The 10626-nt window shown below is 34.1% G+C and overlaps 1 pseudogene; it reads left to right on the top strand.

The window, feature by feature from the left end:
• Positions 1–2113: 2113 nt before the first annotated feature.
• LOC138149797 (RCC1 domain-containing protein 1-like) lies at positions 2114–10310 on the top strand (annotated as a pseudogene).
• The last annotated feature ends 316 nt before the right edge of the window (positions 10311–10626 follow it).

Here is a 10626-nt window from a genome sequence, read left to right on the forward strand (position 1 = left end):
AGAAAGAAAGAAAGAAAGAAAGAAAGAAAGAAAGAAAGAAAGAAAGAAAGAAAGAAAGAAAGAAAGAAAGAAAATAATCACACAATACAAGTAAAGGAAAATTCTTAATCAGAACAAAAATTAAGAGTTCATCATTAGATCTAAATTTGAGGAGTCAAAAAATTAAACATTTTGCTTAAATCAGAAAAAAAAGATCTTATTCAATAATAACCTCTTGGCAATAATTTAAATAATAAAGCCACAAAAACCTAACAAATTAGGGTTATATATATAGCCAACCACATTTCTTTCTCCTTCAGCTTGTCATCTTTCTTTACTTCTTGTCCTTTGACCTTTCCTGTTTCTTCTTCCCTTCCTGACCTCTCTCTTTAATTATACTATACGTCATATGCCATTTCATTCCCTGATTCATGGGTAATTTTGTCATGTATAAAAACAATTTCCTTCTGTTTGATTCAAATTTTTTTTTAAATGTTCAGAGACAAAATAATGGCAAATGTCTTTGTGACGTTTGCAAGATGTTAGGAAACATAATATAATAATAAAAAGCTCTTCCGGGAGTCTGGGTTAAAAGATTCTCATCTTACTTCTGACACAGGCAGTATGAGACAAGTCATGTAATCTCTCAGTAGCCTAGGAAACTCTCTAATAGCTAGCATTTATACAGCAGTTAAAATTTCCTCAGTGTTTCACAAATATTGTCTCATTTGATCGTTGTAACAATGCTAGGAGTTAGGTGCATTTTACAGATGAGAGAACACCAAGAGGCAACAGTTAAATCATTTGCCCAGGAGCATACAGGCAGTAAGTTTTAGAGGATGCATTTAAAATTAGGTCTTCCTGACTCCAGGCCAATGGCTCTTTCTACGGTGCTACCTAGCAGCCTCTGTGATTATAAATGACAGTTTAATTACTAATCTATATCAGTGGTTTATGAACCATCTCATACTCCCCTTGCCTGTTTCAAAAAGAAATTTCTGTTAATTCTAAGCAATTTAGAATTCTAAGCAAAATAAGTTGAATACAAACATTAATAATAGATGATAAATTTAATAATTTACCATTTACCTTCTTTTGCTTCATGACAGTCCCTTTGTATATCATTTTCTGAAATACTTAGTATTGTTGTGCACTCTTGACCTTTAATGCATTCAACTCCTTCTTGCTTTCTCTGACCTCAGTCTCCTGATTCCTGTGTTTTTTTTCTTTTTTTAATGTCTTCTTTATGTGTTCTATTTTAACATTATAAATATTTAGAGATCACTCACAATCTGGGGGAATGCTCTTATAAGAAATTAAAACTACTAAGGAAAACTGATATAGTGACCTCTTCTAAAACTTCATACATCTGTAGCATTCCTCCTACAGAAACAGAGACAAAAACAGATAGATGGACCAACAGATAAATAAATGAAGGAATGAAGAAATAGGTAAATAAGTAAATAAATAATTATATTTTCACTCCCTCCTATCCTCTACTATATTGGGAAGAGTAAAACAAGCAAACAGAAAATCTCCATCACTCCTTAGACTGAAGCACTGAATCATATACACAGAACATTTTCTGCCCTGTCATAGAAACCTCTTTATTCTGGAAGTTCACAGCACCCCTGAACTACTTTTTGTATTAGAAGCACTCCCTTTACCTGAGTCCTGACCTACTTATTACATCATTTCTCCCAGAATTTCCAATTTAAGGGAGAAACCCAAGTAAATATATCTTCATCTTCCTCTAAGCAACACCACTAATTCATCACTACAAGATATTACTTTTTAAAATATTTTATTTTTTCCACTTATATGCAAAGACAATTTCCAATATTTACTTCCTAAAACTTTTGAGTTGTAAATTCTCTTCCTTCCTCCTACAAATAAACTTGAAAAAATTAAGTAAAAATAACATGTTTGACCTTCATTCAGACTCCACCAGTCCCTTCTTTGGATGTAGACAGCCTTTTCATTGTAAGTCTTTTGGAACTGTCCTTCATCATTGTATTGCTGAGAAGAGCTAAATTATTGTACAATAAAGCTGTTACTATGCCCAGTGTTCTGCAAGTTCTTCTCACTTCACTTTGCTGGTCAGTTTATTTCACTCCCCAGGATTTTGGCAACCATGGCCCATGGTAAGTACTTTCTCTCTCCCATCCTCACCTGTTTTCAGCTCCCTTTTATAAGTTTGGTGACTAACAAATTTAGCAAGATATACATATACACACACATACATAAATATATGCATATATGTGGACATATAGGCATATATATTTAAGAAAAACAGATTAATTCTCACAATGGCTGCATGCATACAAAATTCACACACTATATATACATGTATATGTGAATTATACATATATAATATATATGAGGATACATGGATAAATACACATATATGTAAATATGTGTATATATATGAATACGTGTAGGTGAATATATGCATATGTGTGTTACGTGATATGTGTATGTATGCTAAAAGGAGTTTTTTTATACCTTCTGTGGGAATGAAGTAGGTAATTGTTGAGGTAAGGATAAATGTCTTTAATAAGGATAAAGTGCAATTGAATTGCATTTTGTTAGTCTGATACCAATTTTAAAGAATGTCAAAAATCTATGAATCTTAACCATAAGCAAGGAATTTAATTATCCCTCCAAATTTTTTGCCTTCTAAAAATTTTAAGCATGCTATGTGTTTAATTAATTGTTTTAAGAATGACTTAGAGTAATTGTTTTTTTCTGTTATAAATATCCAAATTAACTATAAAGAACATATGAAGAAAGACGTTATCTGCATCCAGAGGAGGAGAAAAATGATAACTAGAAGTATCTATAGAAAAATTTCACACATACTACCTATTTGTGTCTAATGGTAGTCATCGCTGGGGAGTAAGGGGAAGGAAGATAAAGAGAAAAATTATAAACTTACATGATAATTTTGTTGCATATTTGAAAGGAATACCAAGTTGTGCATAATATATTTAACTTCATGTAAAATCATATTTTTATTATATGATGTTATACAAATGCTTTTCATTCTATAAATTTTAAAATATTTCAATTAAAAAAGCATAGGGCAGTGCATAATTGAAATGACTGACTAGTGAGCTGAGATTGCAAAAGAAAAAAATGGTGAAGTCAGAACAAAGGACTTAATCTATTAGGATGTGAAGGAATTGGGATCTATATCAATGCAGGAACTACATGCAACAATGAAATCATAGATATATAAAGTAGTTTTAATCCATTCATGGGAGAGAGCAATGCTACCTATCATCATCACTAATGACATATGCTTGATGATAATGATGATAAAGTTGAACACCACCTTTAGTGCTTCTAAAGTACTATTCTAATCCCTCATTGTGCATGTGATTGGCTTCTTGATACCTACCAAGATGGAAAGGCTCAAGCTTAGGTTCAATCATCAACTACGCTAGCAGGTTGATTATGAAAACAGCTTTTCACGACTTTCCAGAGCTCTAGGTAGTAGTCTAGCCTTTGAAGATCCAAAATTAGTGTTTTGTTTTGATTGAACCCCAAGACAGAATGATACTGGAGAAATCTTTATACTATCACTACACACATTATCTTTTAGTTTTATGCTATTCATATTATTTTTTATTTTGTTTGCTTATCTCTTGTCCCCCTCCATTAAATTATAAGAACTATAAAGACATTTAGCACTTAGTAATAGTTTTGGAAAAATAAGGGTTCAATCGATACTTTATTTCAGAAATTCTACATGTGTTTATGTATACATGTATGCGCATGTGCATATACATATATATGCACACATACAAACCTAAACAGATAGGAATGCATATAGAAGCATTTTGTATATCTGTGTATACACTCATATATATGTACAAATCGCACTCGCAATAGTTTTTTCTCATTCATTTCATTTGTATTCTCAATGCCTGGCATATAATTGGCACTCAATAAATGCTACTTTATTGATTGATTTTGGATTGGACCAAATTGGGTTAAATTTGTTTAGATTGGATTGAATGGACAGTAAGACTTAAAGTCAGAAAGACCAGAGCTCAACATCCAATTTGAGACATAATGTCTAGGTTACCCTTGAAAAGTCATTTAAACCTTCTACACTCCAGGCAACTCTCTGAGATTATAAAATAAAGGACAGAAACTGATCTGCAATGGCAAAGGTGGGCTTTTTTTTTCAACATAACAATAGAAATTCCCCAAACCAGTTAAATCACATGTCTGGTCTAATATATATGAATATGAGTGTCCACATACGTTTGTGTGTATGTAGATGTATATGCATGTACAAAGGAATATCTGTATCTCTTGGTAAAGGAATATGAGATAGTGATAGATGATGGATGTATAGAGAGATAAAAAGGAGAAATGGATAGACAGACCAACAGATTTAGATATAATAGATACAGATATAAATATAGAAACGATTCATGGCTTCATAGAACTCCAGTTGAGTTCTCTACCAATAGGGATGGATGCCTGCTCTGAAAATTATAGTCTTGGAGAGTTGCTTGGAATATTGAAATGTAAAGTGACTTGTGTGGAGTAGCAGTCAGTCTATATCAGTGATGGAAATTGAATCATTTCTTCTTGACTCCATGCTTGTTCTCTATCCATTGTGCCATAATGCCATAGTGCCATATGTGAGTGTATACACATACATACACATATATACATACATATGTATATATGCATATTTAAATTCAAGAAACATTTATTAAGCACCTATTATGGATGAGGTACCGCATTAGGAACAGAGGATATAAAGACAAAAAATCATATTAAATAGTCTCTATCTTCATGGAACTTAAATGATACTGGGCAGTATTTATGTAGTGAGAATAAATGGATTCTACTTTCTATCTTGGCTAGGAAATGAGGCATTCTGATTACTAAAGACTTATTGTCTCCATCATGCTTAAAATCCTGTCTTTTAAAAAAGAAATGGAATATAATAAAAGACAGGATTGCATTTTATAGGATCTAGTTATTTGTTCTTGGAAGATTCTAAGGCTTTTTACTGTCTTACCATGCCTCAGTCACATCATAACGTCAATTATCATGCACTATGAAACAAAAGATTTAGTCAATAAAGAGATGTGATTGAGAAGTTGATATATAACAGAGAATTTACTATTATTATTTCAGGTGGCACTTCTTTGAAAAATTATTTAACTTCAAAGAGCAAGTTTTCAATTGTTATAATGTCTAATGCTATGACTGTAAATCTATAATTAATGAAAGGAAATAAATGAAAATAGCCCAGTAAACTATGGAGTGGAAAGAACAGGTTAGGCAACCCAATTAACATGATAAAATTAATTAATCCTATTTGAAATAATCATTGCTCCATCTGGAAATTGAAAAAACTGCTGTTGATTTAGAAGGACTTTATCCATAGCAAAGCCATCTTTCTTTAATTTTCATGATTTATTTTATAAGACTTTGAAAATAAATTTCTGTGGAAGCATTGCAAATATGCTAAGGCATAGATTTTAATATGTTACGAATGGATATTATTTATGTATAGGTTTTCAAACTTAATATTGAATATTGGCTTCACTCTTCACTACTAAAAACTATTATTTTGACTGACTCACATGTTTTAACATATTCCTGGGAATGACTATTCAATAAACTCCAATCATTCCCTATTGCCTCCAGGATAAAATATAAAATCTTCTTTTGGTGTTTAAATCCCTTCATAAATGATTTTCTTTCTACTTCCTGAGTTCTTCTTATATCTTACTGTCTTCCACATTCTACAATACAGTAACACTGGCCTCTAGTGACCTAAGACATTCCAATGTCTCACCCTAGGAATTTTTAGTTGCTGTCTCCCAATCCTGATCTTCATGATCTTCTCTTTGTCTTCCTGGCTTCTTTCAAGTCACAATTAAAATCCCACCTTCCTTAAGAAACCTTTCCCAATCCTTGTTAATTGTAGTGCCTAGGATGTATCTTCTCTATACAATGTTGCTTGCATGTCGTCTCTCCCATTAGACTTTGATGTCTTTGAGAGCAAGAATTGTCTTCTGACTTTCTTTTTATCTCCAGCATTTAACATAAAGCCTGGCACATAGTAAATACTTAACAAATGCTTGGTGACTTACTGATTGAGCTCCAGCTATGGTCATAATAGGTTTTTACCAAATTGCAATATAAAAACAATTTATCTTTCTAGTTCATGGATTTCAAAGTAGAAGACCATCTAGTCTGGGTTTTGACAATCCATGCTCCATGCTGCCTATTTCCAATTTGCTGACCTCTGGACTGGTCCAATTCATGATTTTACAGATGGGGAAATTGAGTCTTAAGGATGTGCCCAAGTTCACATTGGTAGAAATCATGTTGATGATGATGAGTTTTCAGCAAAATAAGAGTAATATATTAAATCATGTGAAATGGGGATTTTCAGTAATTCATTTAATTAATACTTCTTAAAAACAACCATATCCTAAGATTAGCTACCTGGCACATAATAGGCATTTAATAAATGATTGTTGACTGAGAAGATTAGATGATTTTGCTAATTTCTTTGTAGAATATCTATACTTATTTTTCCTTTAAAAGGTATAGGGACATCAATGTCTATTATTGTACTGTGATGTTTAGGTACAACAAGGTATCTTACTATAGTGAGAGCAATGCATTGCCCCCAATTTATAGGAATCAAAACTCTGTAAATGTATTTGAAAACACAGACTGAAAATTTATATGCAGCACCCAAAATGTATCCATTTTTTTAAAATTAGGAAAACTATACTGAAATGTTTTAACCCTTTGTCTGCTAGAAAGGGAGGCAGTCAGTTTTACCAAATTATTTCCGTCTTGCTTCAGACTTTGCTTGGCTGCTCAGATTAGCAGAGCAAATTACAAACAATAACAACAAAAAAAGGTCATTAGCAAATTTCTTATACTATTATAATTATAGAGACCTAAATAAAGCATCTTTCAGTTTTTAAACCTTTATTTCTTTTCCATTCTTATTTGTTATTAAAATTGATTTTACACTTTCTATATTCTACATATATTAGATCTTGGAACAGATAGTAAGTACTTATGAAAGAAGACTATCATTTATGGATATAGATTTCCTTTACTTATCTTCTTTATATCAAATACACCACTACTACAAACACTTCTATACACACAATTTTTTAAAAAGACAGAGTCTTTCCTCTCCAGGCCATTGGTTCCCATTTTTTAAAATGACAAATAAATAAAATATAAAGTCATCTGCAAATTTCTTGCACAATAATAATTATAGAAATCTAAATAAACCATCTTTAAGTTTTTAAACCTTTATTTCTTTCCTATTCTTTTCTGTTATTCAAATTGATCTTACACTTTTTTCATCCTACACATGTGGCATTTTGGCACATATAGTATCTGACAGAAAGTAATCATTTATGGGTGCAGATATCCTTTATTTATATTCCTTTGGCCAAGTACACTACCACCACTTTTTGAAAGGACTGAATCTTATCTCTACAGGCAACTGATGCCCATAAATAAATGAGCCAATGACAAATAAACAACAAAATGTCCTGTAAATACTAGGAATAATGATTAATGTCATGGGTTAGAAATCTAGAGTCCTTGGTTTTATTCTGGGCTTTTCCATAATGACCAGGCCTATAATGCAAACAGAAGAAAGAACTAATGTTTATTTAAACTCAAGGAAAATTCATAACCAATTCAGAAATTTTTGTTCAAAGAAATAACACAGACAAAAAGGTCACATTTTGTATCTTGGGGCAATTTGATGTATGTCTATTACAAATCTGAGTCTTTTAAAATTTCTCAATTTAGATGTTATTGTTATTCATTTTTTTATGATTTAGCATGACCTGCCCTGAATGTTTTGGGTCAAGTTGTTTGAAAAATATATTCTCTCTCTTCAGGCTGCTAAGAGTAAGGAAAACATATCTTTATTGAAGTATGGCAGAATTTAAAAGTAGAAGAGAATTCCGAGAGCTTACTGGAAAATGTTCCTTTCCTTATATCCTGATTCTTAAGATAGAGACCATGGGTAGCTTCAAAGACACAACTGTAAGATATAAGTTCAATTCATTGCACATGAGAACCAGTTTTATCACTATTTCTTGATTTTTCCTGAATAGAAACATTCAATCTGAACACTCAGTTCTTTTCAGTGTCCAGAGGTAACACAGAAGCCTTTATCCTATCAGGGACTCCGAACCCAGAAAACATCTCCCTGGAGCCTAACCTGAGTGCTAAGGAATATGAGGAAAGATGAATTTACACAAGTTTATAAATAAGAAAAACATCCCCGGAAAACTATTTCCTTAATTGTGTAACCTTGATATAAGCTCACAAATGAAAAATATATAGGTACCATACTACAAAAAAAAATACCCTAATTATTTCAAGACAAGCAGTTTTTGATGAGAGATCGGTACCAGAATTTTTGATACTTCTGAAATCTGTTTATTGGTTTCACTATAGGGAAACAGTTAACAAAAAGAACCCCAGCTGCTCAACCTCTTATTCCTCTAAACCTACAACAAATGGTAATGATTCTGTGGATATAGCTTTCTCCCTTTTAATGCCTCTTTGCTATCTTCTTCCCGAATCCTAGATCCTTGCTTTCAGAAGTCTTGTCTGTGATCATCCTTGAGCAAGTCACTTTTTAATTCTGTTTTATAGTTTAATATGGAAGTAAGTCTGAAATGGCAATGATTTTCATATTACACTTATCATTTGAAACATTGTTATGACCTATGAGGAATCCATTGGCATTCATAATACCTTACAGTAAAGAAATGGGAATATGTAATTTTTTAAAAGATTCATTCTGGTAAACTACCTACCTCTCCAAGATGTCCTGATTTTGATATATTCTATCAATTTTGAAAATAAAATTTTATGATAGAGGCAAAATTTCTTCAATTAATTGAAAACATTTTAAAGAACAGGGGATACAAAACATAGGAGCATATTTATTCATATTTTATGGAGTGTAAAAAATTAAGGCTCTTCAGACATAAGATGGGGTAGTTCCAGTTCATGTTTAGGTTCTAGAAGAGAAACAGTAAGTAATGGTGATATTTCAGGGTTACCATCAGAAGTAAGTTGTTGTAGATGAATCATTGGGGATAGGTAAGTATTCAGATTTCATAATTTTCTGGGGAAATCTCTGTCCATTTAATTTTCATTTGTACAGCAAACATACATACACACCCCATCTCAATGCACACAACTTCACATCAGTGTACATAATCCAGAAAGCCCAGTGCAATGCACCCCCACACCCTACCTCCAATGTACAACCCATAGCCACTAGCCCCAAATAAGACTGTTTCTTCCTTTCCAGGAGACAGGTGCCTAGTGATGTCAGGCTCTGTGAATGACCAGTTGTATGGCAGGGACTTTTTGGCCTCAGAGAAGCATCTGCTTGTGTGTGGAGGTGGAAGGAACCCCAGCAGAAGTGCAGGACTGAGCTGCAGTCCCTGAGCTGCAAGGTGAGCCTCTGTGGGCTTGACAGATCCTGTATCAGAGAAGCTGGGAGAAGATTCTGGGTCTGGGGAGCAGGGTAGAGGTCATGGAAGAGGGCCCCTGGATCCTGTTTTGCTCCCCTTAGTTCCTGAGCTGGGGTGGTATGTGAGCCCCTGTCAGCCTTTCTCCTAGCCCCTGGCCCCTGAGCTGAAGGCCTGCCAGCTGGTGCTGGGGGCAGAGCATGCCCGGATGCTGGGTGGGATGGGCCAGGTGTACACATGGGGCACAGGCAGACTTGGCCAGCTGGACCTTAGGGCTCTGGAGACAGAGCTGGAGCCCAGGTGGGTAGAGGCACTTCAGGGCCTACCCATGGACCAAGTCACAGCTGGTGGATGGCATTCTCTTTTCCTGAGTGAGACTGATGATCTCTATGTCTGGGGCTGGAATGAATCTTGGCAGTTTGCATTGCCTTCCAAAGCCATAACAGATAGAGAGAAGACAGTGGCAGGTGTTTCTGGGCTCTACTCATTCAGTCCTGAAGTAAAGATACCTGGGAATGGAGATCCTGATCAGTTCATATCAATTCAGCCTTTCCCAGAATTATTGGATCTTCCCAGTGGCTCAGAGGTCAACAAAGCCAGTAATAGATCCAGACACACAACTGTGGTGACACAAGATGGTGAACTCTACACTTAGGACTGGGGTAAATATGAACAACTTCAGCACACCGATACAGTCAGTTTAGATCAGCCCCAGCAGGTCGACTATTTTTCACAGACAATCTGCTCCATGTGGAAGCTGTGATCTGTGCCCCATGGAACACTTATGCGTATGCTATGGAAGGGCCTTGACCATCTAGGCAACTGAACAAAACCCCATGGTAGCTGAAGAATCAGTTGTGTATTCCTATGTCTTTTTATATGTACAGAAAATGAATTAGGAGGGAAAAAAGGATGGAAAACCCTTTTCCCTGTTTATATCTGCATTGTTATCTGGCAATTATTAGCAAGGCAAGAAACAAATAGGTTAGTTTGAGGCATGCTGAGTTCTAATTCTAGGACCTCTAGCCCAAACCTAAAATTTTCTCCATTAAAAATCTTGAAAACAAACTTTCATGTAAAATAATTTAGGTGTCCTAAAGTTACCTTCTGTCTTTGGTAGGTCTGA

The sequence above is a fragment of the Petaurus breviceps genome, unplaced genomic scaffold, assembly GCF_028583685.1.
Source record: "Petaurus breviceps papuanus isolate PSGF00001 unplaced genomic scaffold, PetGlider_PUasm1.0 90849, whole genome shotgun sequence".
In the NCBI taxonomy this organism is placed as follows: Eukaryota; Metazoa; Chordata; class Mammalia; order Diprotodontia; family Petauridae; genus Petaurus; species Petaurus breviceps.